The following is a 13,594-nucleotide window of genomic DNA, read 5'->3' on the forward strand; positions in this document are numbered from 1 at the left end:
GTGTGACACAAAAAAAGCAACTTCATCTGCTTAGCACTTTCCCACTGTGATAATATCATCCCCCCTTCCACGAGTGGCACATTTTACAACTGGAGATCCCAGCGCTTTGCTAACATAATGTTTGACTTCTGATCACGCAAGGAGCGATTTCCAGCTACTGCGTGCAACTTATTTTATTTTAAAAACGCCGAATTTTAAACTGCTCTAATTTTCATGCTGTTTGCATACAGCATACCTGGCATACTTGGCACTCACTTGCCACTATTTTCGCTTTGTTCCTGACATTCCCAGCCGATTTTAGGGCTGTAGATCAAGGGCTAGTGACAACAGCATTTACGGCGGCCATCTTGAGTGAGGGGGCGAGAGCGGTGAGAGCGCTCTAGTGTCCGGTCCGGTATTTAAGGAGCCCCTAGGAAGCAGGCGCGAGATCCCAGCGCTTTGCTAACATAATGCTTGACTTCTGATCACGCAAGGAGCGATTTCCAGCTACTGCGTGCAACTTATTTTATTTTAAAAACGCCGAATTTTAAACTGTTCTAATTTTCATACTGTTTGCATACAGCATACCTGGCATACTTGGCACTCACTTGCCACTATTTTCGCTTTGTTCCTGACATTCCCAGCCGATTTTAGGGCTGTAGATCAAGGGCTAGTGACAACAGCATTTACGGCGGCCATCTTGAGTGAGGGGGCGAGAGCGGTGAGAGCGCTCTAGTGTCCGCTCCGGTATTTAAGGAGCCCCTAGGAAGCAGGCGCGAGATCCCAGCGCTTTGCTAACATAATGCTTGACTTCTGACCACGCAAGGAGCGATTTTTAGCTACTGCGTGCAACTTATTTTATTTTAAAAACGCCGAATTTTAAACTGCTCTAATTTTCATACTGTTTGCATACAGCATACCTGGCATACTTGGCACTCACTTGCCACTATTTTCGCTTTGTTCCTGACATTCCCAGCCGATTTTAGGGCTGTAGGTCAAGGGCTAGTGACAACAGCATTTACGGCGACCATCTTGAGTGAAGGGGCGAGAGCGGTGAGAGCGCTCTAGTGTCCGGTCCGGTATTTAAGGAGCCCCTAGGAAGCAGGCGCGAGATCCCAGCGCTTTCCTAACATAATGCTTGACTTCTGATCACGCAAGGAGCGATTTCCAGCTACTGCGTGCAACTTATTTTATTTTAAAAACGCCGAATTTTAAACTGCTCTAATTTTCATACTGTTTGCATACAGCATACCTGGCATACTTGGCACTCACTTGCCACTATTTTCGCTTTGTTCCTGACATTCCCAGCCGATTTTAGGGCTGTAGATCAAGGGCTAGTGACAACAGCATTTACGGCGGCCATCTTGAGTGAGGGGGCGAGAGCGGTGAGAGCGCTCTAGTGTCCGGTATTTAAGGAAACGGTCTATCTCCGCGCTAGCGGTCGCGTTTGCGGAAGCGCCTCCTCAGCGCCGGAGTCACGCCAGAGTCAGCCCGTCCGCGCCTCGAACGTGCCTCAGGGCTATGGCACCACCATATGGTTCAGTCCCCAACCTACCACAGGTACCTATAGCCGATGTAGCAATACATTCCATAGAATCCCCCTACATCACATATACGTCTGTCGATTTGAAGGCTCTACAACCGGCAACAAATCCCTCCTGCAGGTTGTTAAAATTGGGGTGGGAGAAGGATTCCTGTCAAACCTGTCAATTACACATTGACCCTGTAGGGATCAAATCCACGCTGTCTGATTCCCTCAAGAACTCCGCAAAATCAAAGACAAAATCCTTTTCCTTTATTAGCCTCAACTGTCGCTCTTTACCAATGCATAAACTAGAAATTTTTAACCTGCTCTTAGATGAAGCACCCGACGCATTGTTTATTACTGAAACCTGGCTCAAAGAAAGTTCGGGTCCAGACATAGCTATGGCACTTCCGGACTCCTACGCTATCACCAGACTTGACAGGGAAAAGATACCTGGCGGAGGAATTGCCATCATATTCAAAAAGATTTTTAATTGCGAATTTAAACCTCTTTTATGTGATGGCTGCCAAGCGGCGACATTTAAACTTACACTAGCCCCTTATTTCACTTTAGCCGGAGTCCTTGTTTATCGGCCTCCGGGGGCAGCATCCAAATGGGTGACAAATATGTCTGCACTTATCGGACCGTTAGCCATGAGAACTGCCAATTTCACAATCTTAGGCGACATAAACTTGCATCTAGAGAATGAGGAATGCTCTTTAGCTAAAGACTTCATAAATGACTTAGCAGCTCTCAATCTAACCTTAAAGAACTCAGGGCCTACACATCGTGCTGGACACCTGCTAGACCCCATCTTTTCCAATCTTAACAATATTGTGACGCATTCTGCCCAGCCTCTGCCCTGGTCCGACCACTATTTGGTTAAATTTGCCCTTCAGGTCGACCCAATAAATAAAGATAATACTCCCCTACCCACCCAGTTTATAAGAAAGTGGAAACAACTTGACATTGACAGTCTCAATACCCTCCTGGAAGAACATAGGCCTTGCACTAAGACCACTGTTCAACAGCTTTCCTCCACAGTACAAAACTGGCTTCTTGCAGCCATTGACTCCACCCTGCCCAAAACAAAGCTTAAACCTAACACCCACCGCTCTCCTGCGCCCTGGTTCAACGATATTTTACAAAATGAAAAAACTAGATGTAAAAATCTTGAACGTCAATGGAGGAGGAGTTACTCACCTGTAATCAAGGAAAAATACAAAATTCAGTTAATAGCGTATCAAAAGCAGTGTAGCAAGGCTAAAGCAGAATTCATCTGCACAAAAATCACAAATGCCTTAGACCACTCCAAAACACTTTTTAAGCTAGTAAAAGAGCTGGCTGGCTCTAATACGTCTCAACTCCCACCTGAACTTAATAAAACTCAATGTGACCTACTAGCTGCCTTCTTCATCAATAAAGGCGACAAAATTCACCAAGACATTAATCAGGCTTCTAATAAATATAAGTTAACCACTGAAGCTACCCCAAACTGTGCATCACCTACCTCGGGTAATGCCCCAGGCATTCCGGATTGCTCTACTCCGGTTAATGCATCTTCTGTCACACTTGATAGTTGGCCCTTGCTGAACCCTGATATGGTTCAAAGGCTGCTAAAAACTATTAAATCTGGCTCACCTAAAGACCCATTGCCATGCTCAGTCTTAAAGCAACTTAACAGCAACGTCTTGGTTACCATCACTGATCTTCTCAATGCTTCGTTACTGGAACAATTTGTACCCAGTGAATGGAAGCATGCAATGATTCATCCGCTCCTGAAGAAAGCCGGCGCAGACCCCAATTTGCCAGCTAACTTCCGCCCAATATCCTTGCTGCCCACCTTTGCAAAAATATAGGAGAAACATGTACATCGTTGCCTCACTGATTTCATTACCACTCATGACCTATTACCATCCCACCAGTCGGGATTTCGTGCAGGCTTTTCCACAGAAACTACCTTGCTGGGGGTAACCGAAAATATCCGCCGCATGGTGGACAAAGGCGAAACAGTGGCACTTGTGCTGCTCGACCTCAGCGCGGCATTCGACACCGTGTCGCATGCGGTCCTCGCCCAAACACTCCACTCCCTGGGCATCCGTGGGGCAGCTCTCAACTGGATTAGATCATTATTGGAAAACCGCACGTTCCAGGTCTTCTCACAAACTGCCTGCTCCGATACCATGACATTCAAACACGGAGTTCCACAGGGCTCTATTCTTAGCCCGTTGCTTTTAAACGTGTATATGAGCCCCCTGGCCAAAATAGTGGAGGAAACAGGGCTTTTAATGTTTTCCTACGCTGATGATTCCCAGCTGCTTTTTTCTTTATCAGCTGCAGATTCTGATAATTCCTCCACCCTACAACTCGGACTCTGTAAAATCGCCGATTGGATGCAAAAAAACTTCCTAAAACTTAACGGCGAAAAAAACGAGTTAATCGTGTTGGGCAAAAATAAAGAACTTTGGGGACCCCAACATTGGCCAACTGAAATGGGCACCCCCCCTACCCCGGTTACTCATGCTCGCAACCTGGGCGTCATTATTGACGACTCACTCAGTTTACATCAGCAAGCGGTAAAGACTTCAGCCACCTGCTTTGCCATATTAAAATGGCTAAAAAAGATCTGTTGGATGCTGCCTGAAAACACCAAGAAAAACAGTTGTCAATGCCCTAATAACATCTAGGCTAGATTATGGCAACGTTTTGTACCTGGGGGCGAACAAAGCTACTGTCCGCAGGTTGCAATCAGTGCAAAATGCAGCAGCCAGACTACTCTGTAAAATTCCCATCTCTACTCCAACCACTAAATACATCAGGAAGCTACACTGGCTAAAAATTGAAAACCAAGTTAAATTCAAATCTCTATGTTTTATGCACAGGATTTCCACCAACACCGCTCCTAAATATCTGCAAAACCTGGTGCGCCCCTACCGTCCTTCCAGATCTCTTCGGTCTTCCACGGCAAATCATTTTGAAATTCCAAGGACCAAGCTGTCACGTATGGGTGGCAAGTCCTTTTCATTCCTGGGACCTTCTCTCTGGAATTCAATGCCACATACATTGCGGTCTGAGTCGAATTACATCAAATTCAGAAAAGCCTTAAAAACATGGCTCTTTAACATCTAGTTTTCTGTAACCACATTGCTATTGGGATCTGCCGCGCCGGGAAACCCTTTGTTGGGTAGCTGTGCGCATTACAAATGTAAACAAATAAAATAAATAAAACTTCCACATCTTTTGGCAATTGTAAAGCTTCCAATAATTGTCTCACATATTCCCTGACCCACATGGGAGATCATGATGACATTAAGAAACATTTCTGTGACCATAGCTGTCCAAAGTCATGTACTACGTCGAAACCATATTGGCTATCGGTATGGATGGTGACTCGGATTTGCTCAGAAACATAGCATGCATGGGTCAAGGCAATGTTATCAGCTACTTGTGCATAGTATACTTCTTGTAAACAAGCAGCTTCCACAACCCCAGAAATGGTACAGCCAGCAAATTCTGCTCTCAAACTTTATTGTCCCTTAGACATGAACCATCAACCAAAAGGACTTGGTTTGGATCAGACAATGGTTCCTCGACAATGTCAGGTCTCGGTTTGGTGCAAAGCTCAGTAACATCCAGACAGTCACCAATGGTCTTCACAATCTTCCCGATCAACATTTGGAACAGGTAATAAGGTAGCAGGATTTATCACAAAACATCGCTTTACGGTCACATTTTTTGCTGAAAGCAAATCCTGCTCATATCTTGGCTATGTTATTACCCGCCTAATGCTGAGTTTTGGTTCTCGTTGTCAGATGCTCAACTGAGTGTGGAATATATACAGTAAGTGGATGGCCAATCACAATGCTTCCAAGTGGAGCAACAGATTTTAGACATCCGGGCAACACAAAGCTACAGGATCTAATGTTGCTGAGCAATAGGCTATTGGTCTACAGACACCCCCATGAGTCTAGGTGAGTACAGAAAGAGCACAACCTTCCCTCTCACAACAGAACATCAAAAATGCTTTGTTGTAATCAGGGATTCCTAAAGCTGGAGTGCGGCAAAGGCACTCTCCCAGCTCCAAGAAGGCAATCAAGCAGTTGTTATCTCAGGGTAGCATATAACTCACATTTTTGCGGGTTAGCATCTGTAAAGGCTTCCCCATCAAGGAAAAGTTTGGGATCCATTGTAGCATTAGCCAACCATTGCTAAAAGCATCCTGACTTCCTTCTGTGTAGTAGACGTATTCATTTTCATGATTCCTACATTCGCTCTGGTGGCACCTTCCTCTTGCCTTTCTCAATATGATGACCCAAATACTGAACGTCCGTCAAACATTACTGAAGCTTGTTCGATGACACCTTGTGTCCATTTTCAGTCAAATGATTCAGTAAGGCATTAGTATCGTCCCTGCAAGCCTCTTGTGTTTCAGATGCAATTAAGAGGTCCTTGATATACTGAACTAGCACAGAATTCTGGGGCAAAATCAAGCTCTCAATGCTCTTCTTCAAAACTTGATTAAAGATAGATGGACTTTTGGTATACCCTTAAGGGATACAACACCACATTAAGAGAAAACACGGTTCTTCAGGCGGAAAGCAAATAAAAATTGACTTTCCTCATGCAATGGAATGGAAAAGAATGCGTGACACAAATCAATTACAGGAAACCAAACAGCTTTGCAATGAAACAGGATCACGGATGGATTCGGTCCCACAGGACAACATGGATTCACAATGGCATTGATTTTCCTAAAATCCTGAACTATGCTATACGTTCGGCTAGGCTTCTACGATCCCATAATGGGTGAATTGCATGGGCTTCCTATAATCTCCCTCAGTGTGCCCTGCACAATCATGTAATCAACCACAGTAGTAATTCCTGCCACCCTTTCCGGGATCAAGTTGTACTGGGGCATTCTCTAGAATGCTGCATTTGGCTTGACCTGTATGCAGACTGGCTCGACTGCTCAAATCTGTCCTATCTCTTCCCCTGTGAAGTCCCACACCACTGGAGACACAGTGTCTCTCAAGTCCAGTGGCATGTCTCCCACTGTCAGTAAAGGAAACATGTCCATACAAAGGTTCGGATTGTGATTTCATCATCATTACTCTGCTTCTCAATTCTCTTTGGTGTACAATAGATGGTACAATTCAATCTACCAAAAGATCATGCCCTAGTAAACAGACTGGAGTCGAATCACACACCACAAGTTGGGGATGATTCTGGAAGGTTCTGATTTTCACCCGCACCTCTTCTAACAAAAGGTTTGTCATTCTTTTGTTGGCAACTTCTATGACTTGGATTGACTTTCCCAAGAGGAGTAGGTTTGGGACTACTGCAGATCTCACAGTAGAACGGGTAGCATCAGTATCAATCAAGAGGTTAGTGGGATGACCACCCATGTCTGCCTTCACATGCGGTTCACTCTGGTCTAACTCTAAGACTGCTCCAAGAGTGCAGTCTTTCTCCCCCTCAGGCACCCTCATTGGGAAGGGTCCTGATAGAATTCCTCTATCACTTCCATAAAGGGCATCTGATGGTATGTTCGATTATCCTGCAAAATCTTTGGAAGTTGTGGCATTTTCACTAGTTGATTTTGATTCCATGCGTTGTAGGATCTGGGCCTTTGTCACAGTATTTACCACACCTGGCACTTGCACTAAGTCTCCCTCCTTCATCTGATTTGCTGGATTCAAACGACACTTGCGCTTCCAATGCCTGATCTTGCGACAAAAATGGCATGTGGTTGTCTTTTTCAGCATGGCAATGCCTATTCCTGTTATGAGATTTATAAGGACACCTTTCCCTCTTCCCGGTCCAACTGCACCCGGAGTGTTCTGAACTGGGGTGGTGGGGTGAGCTAAAGAATCATTATGGATTAAACCCAGATCAGTTGAATGGGGGTGAGTGTTTGATTTGCTCAAGCGCTCCGTCCATCATCCCCTTTGGTATCGCTTTGTTTGCCCTAAGTTGGCAGGGTATTCCCAGACGTGAGTCCCTTGCTCACTTTGCCACTGGATTCAAGCTAGACTGGCTGATGATGGCTGATTAGCCAGAAACCGATCCCAGGATGCTTGTTTCCGGTCCAGGGTAGACATGGCTTGGCAGTTCGGACTAGACTGTTCCCATGAGGCACAGGTCAGACTGATTTGCATATGGCCATGTCTGAACTGGGGTGGTGGAGTGAGCTAAAGAATCATGATGGATTAAACCCAGATCAGTTGACTGGGGGTGAGTGTTTGGTTTGCTCAAGTGCTCCGTTCATCATCCCCTTTGGCATCGCTGAACACCTCCTTGGGCATTCCCCTGATTTTGACCAATTGTTCCTCCATTTCCCTATGCCTGATCTACCATCTGTGCATTCCGCAATTCAACCAGCATCAACTTGTCCTTTTTGTCCTATGCTTGGAATCCACTTCATCACTGCAATATCTGGCATACCATAGAATTTCATCCATTGACTTATTTTGCCAGCAGATCAAATGTTGCTGGATCATGAGGCTAATCTCTGATCTCAATACTAACACAAATTGTGAGACAAATTGGCCCATGTCTTTGGGGTCGAGTGTATCTAACCCAGTTTATTGCTTGAAGGCTTGCAAAAGCCTTTTGTAATAGGTATGTACTGATTATTTAGGCTCCTGGGTCGTTCAATCTAGCTTAACCCAATCGATATCTTGTGATGCTAGTTTGGACTGCAACCTCTTTTGTACTTTTTCATGATCAAGGGTGTAGGACCATGAGTTACAGGATCCCTCTCTGGCTCAGCAGCAGGCCAATTAATAGTGATTTTACATGCAGACCATAGATCACTAGGAAAAACAATTTCAAACAGCATTTGGGTCAATCCACAACACTTTCGAGATCTTAATAAAGTATTCCTCTTGCTTATACCATTCAGAAGGCTTCTCCCTCAACCTAGAAAAATTAATTACGAATGCAGATAGATCATCGTACTCCAAGAAACATGCACATACCCTCCACTAGACACTTCTCGCAATCGATAAGCCTCAACTCCCGTTGTTGCCCCTCCTGGAGGTAGTGTTTCCCCTGTGACTTTCCTAACAATTTTCTTTTTTAACCACCTTTCCTCCCACTGATCAAGCATACTCCAAGCTTGTATTCCTATAATAGGTTCTCGGATGTCTGTTTTCAGTCCTCTTACTCTCTTCTCCCCTAGCTCCTGATCACTTTAGTTAAGCCTATGGTTTCCCTGTAGCATTTCCGTTCAAGACAAGTCTACATCATATCTCTGAGCCAATTCCGATAACTTCTCATGTGCTCGTCTCGCTTTGTGGGAGACATCATTTACTACAAATAACAGTTCATCTGGCACATAGGTCTCCATTCTTTCCAAAGGCAAGTTCCCACTGATTATGTTGTCTACCTCAGCCTTTAATCTCATCACATCCAATAGATGTGCCTTTACTGCAGCCTTGATAGTTCCCTGACTCAATGTACTATTCTGTCCTTCTTTACTGTTATTATGATCTCTCAGCCAAGTCTCTAAATCTGTTGCATGTAGGACATGTTGGGTTCCTGTTACTTCCTGGCTTGCATTTGCTTCTGATGTCACACCTCCTCCTGGTCCCCTCACTGGAGTTTCCCAAACCCTTAAGTCTGAGCTTGTGTTCACTATGGGTATAGATCGTATAGTACTCGAACCAATGCGTATTCCCGAAGGATCAGCAGTCGCAGTAGAGGGGTACTAGACTATAAAGGCACAACAGACAGAACGTTTCTGTTCATGTTCCCTGAAGCTCCTGATCTACAGCGATATTCATGCATTACCAAGCTAATGCTCTTAGCCATGTTATCCACCTCCCATTGGATAACATGGCTAAGAACTGCTCAGGGCAGGTGTTAGCTTTTGGAGATATTCTCCAAAAGTTGGTAATAGGAGATAGCGATGTTAGCAACTGTTTCCAGTCGCTAACATCTTGGCACGCCCACTTTGCATGTCATTAGTGATAAATATCACTGACATGCAAAGTGGGGCCCAAGATGGTCGCCATCTCCTACTAGCTGTCGCTAACTGGTGTTAGCGACAGCTAGGTAATAGGGAGATAATGTTATCTCCGCTTTCTTGGCTTTTAAAGCCAAAAAAGCGGAGATAAAGCCCCTTGATAATATGCCCCCTGGTATTTTCCTGACTTAGCCATGATATCCTTTGGAAGGTGGATATCATGGCTAAGTTTGTGAGCCCCTATCATCAAGCTAACGCCAAACTTTGAGAGATTATCGTTGGTTTCCCAGCGATAATCTCTCAATTGGCAGTTAGCGTGAGGATTTTTATCACTTCTGAGATAAACCTTGCTAATAGCAAGTTATCTCTGCGATAATTTCCGGCGATGCTTAGCGTTAAAAAATTTGTTGCTAAGCATCGTTAGCGATAAATATCGCTTAACATTGGTAATATGCCCCTCTGTTTTTTAATTTATGTGATTCTTCGATTTCAGACTCATGCCAATAGGGAGCTTTTATATTCCTCTCCAAGCCCTCATTACGAATGGCCACTTAATTCCAATGGTGCCGGTATCAGCAGTTACTGGCCCCATTGGAGTTATAAATCCATCAGGAATATCCCCATCTGTTAACTTTCACCCTGAAATTTCAACTCCTTAAAGCAGCCCAAATCTTCGCAAGAAAATTCTAGCCAATAGGAGGAGTCAGCCAGGGAATTGCCAATCCCGCTTTCTTACTTCACCCTCAGTGCCTAACTGGTAGAGGGCATGTTGGGGCATATTATCAAGGGGGTTTATCTCCGCTTTTTTGGCTTTAAAAGCCAAGAAAGCGGAGATAAAATTATCTCCCTATTACCTAGCTGTCGCTAACACCAGTTAGCGACAGCTAGTAGGAGATAGCGACCATCTTGGGCCCCACTTTGCATGTCAGTGATATTTATCACTAGTGACATGCAAAGTGGGCGTGACAAGATGTTAGCGACTGGAAACAGTCGCTAACATCGCTATCTCCTATTACCAACTTTTGGAGATATTCGCGAATATCTCCAAAAGCTAACACCTGCCCTGAGCAGTTCTTAGCCATGTTATCCAATGGGAGGTGGATAACATGGATAGGAGCATTAGCTCGGTAATGCATGAATATCGCTGACTTTTCAGCGATATTCATGCATTGCGGCCGATTTTTATCGCATTTGCGATAAACCTTGGTAATACCAAGGTTTATCTGCGATAAAAATCGCCGCAACTCAGCGGTAAATTTTTGTCTCTAACCAAGCAATTGCGATAATTATCGCTATTGCTTGGTAATATGCCCCGTTGGTCGGTCCCTGGAGTTACTAGTCCCGCCGGTATCGATAATTCCAGGGGGCGGGGAAATGCCAAGCCACTCCTATTGAGACCTCAGTGTCGATTTCCAAGTATTCAGAATCTGCACCCCTAGAGTAAGGTCCCCATTGCAATTTTACAATTTTGCAAGAGTCTGCTATTTTGTGTCAGTGAATCAGGAAATTCGAGCAACAAGTTCCTTGTGGGTGCATTGCTTGAGTCTCTTTAGGCTCCATTGGACTTTCATGAATCTGCCCGGTGTCCCTGTATTAGGTGTACCCTAGGTTAGACAGAGATGACTGGTTTGTGTTCTTCAGCAATACACAGTTGCCATCCACCCCCTTCTTGACTACCTGGAAAGGCGATGTCATGGGACATTGTCTACTGAAAAGTACAAAACACCAGAAGGCTGTGTTTTTGTAGAACTGAGAACTGTTTTTCTTCTTCAGAAACAACACAGTACAGAACATTATAGCAAAGAAACATTTATTAACCTTATTGAGTAAGGAGGGCGGGGGCGTGCGCTGTAGGCTGGTATCCCAAGGTAACTTGCAGTGAGAGTAAACAAACATTGCACAAGCGCTTCCTGTCCATTATACTCAAATATTTACATGCTCAGCCTGATGCTTGCAGGCTGTCTACTTGTCTCAGCAATCAAGCTGACAGGAACACTGACCTTTGGAACCATGACAATGGACGGGTTTTGCAGGTGCTGTAATTAATCCCAGCTCCACCACACAGCACAGCAGGCACTAAGCTGCAGAGCAAATGGGTGAAATTGTTGTGCTCTTCAGAAAGTGACTCAGCAGGCGGGTGCTTTACTTGTTTTTTTCAGGCCATCGTTTGCTTCCGGGGTTAAAGACAAGATCCCTGCATGTTGGGCCAAGCATGCAGCCTACTTATCCAGGAGTGGGGAGAAGATTATCTGTGCTAACGAGCAGTTAGTTGCTCCGCTGAGTCAAACAAAATACGGCTCTGTTATGCACACTGCCAAAAAACAGTGTTCAGAAATGTGTTGGCTAAAAGGAGCAGGCAAAACGTTTGCAGCTGTTGAGTCATGTAGCTAGCAGGTGTATTTGCAGGAGGAGCACAACTCTAGAAGACTCACTGAATATAAATATTGTCTCCTTGGATTACCTGTGTAGTTCTCGCAGCCATGGAGTAACGTCTGGAGTGCGGGATCTTAAAAAGTCATCCCTATTTGGGGCAGGTCGGAAAAGTATCATAAGCATTGCATTTTTCCTCGGGCTGGGCAGTTTCCATCTGATCACCTACAGAACCACCAAACAGAAGTGTCTCTGCCGAGTTATAGAAAGGTGTGCCATAGCTCCGCTACAGAAGTAGAATATATGGACCTCTCCCTGGGAGGACCAGAGATGAGGTGGATTTTGTGGTGACTGGTCACATTGTCCCCGGTCTAAAACAAATCAGGCGGTGATGCTAGCAGTGTATCCTCTTCTTTCACCAGCTGCAAAGAGCCAAAAGAGACCTTTGAAGGCTGCGGATGAAGAAGGAAAAATTAGATTAACTTAGGTAGCGATTGACCTGCGCATCGAGTCCCACTCATCCACTTATGGTGACCGGTGAAGACCTTTCTTTACTGACTATATATCTCCCTCATTAATATAGACGTTTCTACCATCGCTCAGGAGCTATCGCAATTTTGGAGACTGCAACCTCTATAGATTGCGTAGAAGGTATTTTATTTTCCAATGATCATTCTTCACCCACTTCCCCTTCCTAACCCTTAATTGTGAGCTGGGTCCACCACAAAGACAGGACATTTCAGTGCAAATATTGCTGAGAATGCTGGCTCCTACAATCCGGATGGGTTGCCATATAATGGGCCAGACATCTGTTTTTCATGTCTCCTGACGGAAGAGGGGGCTTTAATCAAGGTTACTGCCAAGCTTTGGCTTTCATCTCCACCCACTTGTGGAATCTCGCCTGGTTTTGGAGAAATTTGGGATGCTCTGTGTGACTTCTCTTGGGGATCAATACAATGCATACTCTGTACCAACAGTGTGATGAATCCCTTTGGTCGACGTGGGAATAAATGTGCTTCGGGGTTTAGAGTCTTGCTTGGGTTAGAGGATATGTTTGGATGTTTTCCTTAGCCATATTCTTTTAGCTTGTTCCACATATTCCTGACATCTTGTCTGCACATGGTGCTTTGGTGCCTGCTTCCAAGTGTTGCATTCCAGGTTCTACTTCTCTTCCAGGGTTTCTGGAGGATTTGGCATGGTGGAGTCTTTGGCATGGTGGTTCTCCTCCATGCATAGACATTGTTGAGTGTAGACAGAAGGACTGCTAAGGTAGGTGCTTAACTGTGCTCTTGATCCACCAGTGTTTATGAATGTGATGCTGTCAGCAGACAGCAGCTCTGCAGGTAAGGCAGATATTTAGTGCCCAGACACATCAGGGTATTTGAGCGCTTAATACATTTTAATAACATTCCTTAGCATAACATATTGGGCATAGTGTCTTTCTGTCTTGCATTATTCTATTTCTCTTTCGAGTCTGAACAGTTGGGGTGTTATTTTGCTGGGTCAGTTTTTCCCATTCCTGCAGATATTAGGTTGCTGTGTGAATGTTATTACTGTGTCTGTAATGGTCCTCTGGGATATTGGATTTTGCTGGGAGAGCGTTCAACTGGAAGTTTGACACCCTTCTCCTTTTCACTGCATGTTAAGTAGATGTTTAAACGCCAAATCCTATCATTGTAATTGGGGCCTTCCTTCTATGGGGGTTTCCTTATGTGCCAGATCTGTGGATGTTGCCTGGTCGGGGACCTCTT

The sequence above is a fragment of the Lissotriton vulgaris genome, chromosome 5 (assembly GCF_964263255.1).
Source record: "Lissotriton vulgaris chromosome 5, aLisVul1.2, whole genome shotgun sequence".
In the NCBI taxonomy this organism is placed as follows: domain Eukaryota; kingdom Metazoa; phylum Chordata; class Amphibia; order Caudata; family Salamandridae; genus Lissotriton; species Lissotriton vulgaris.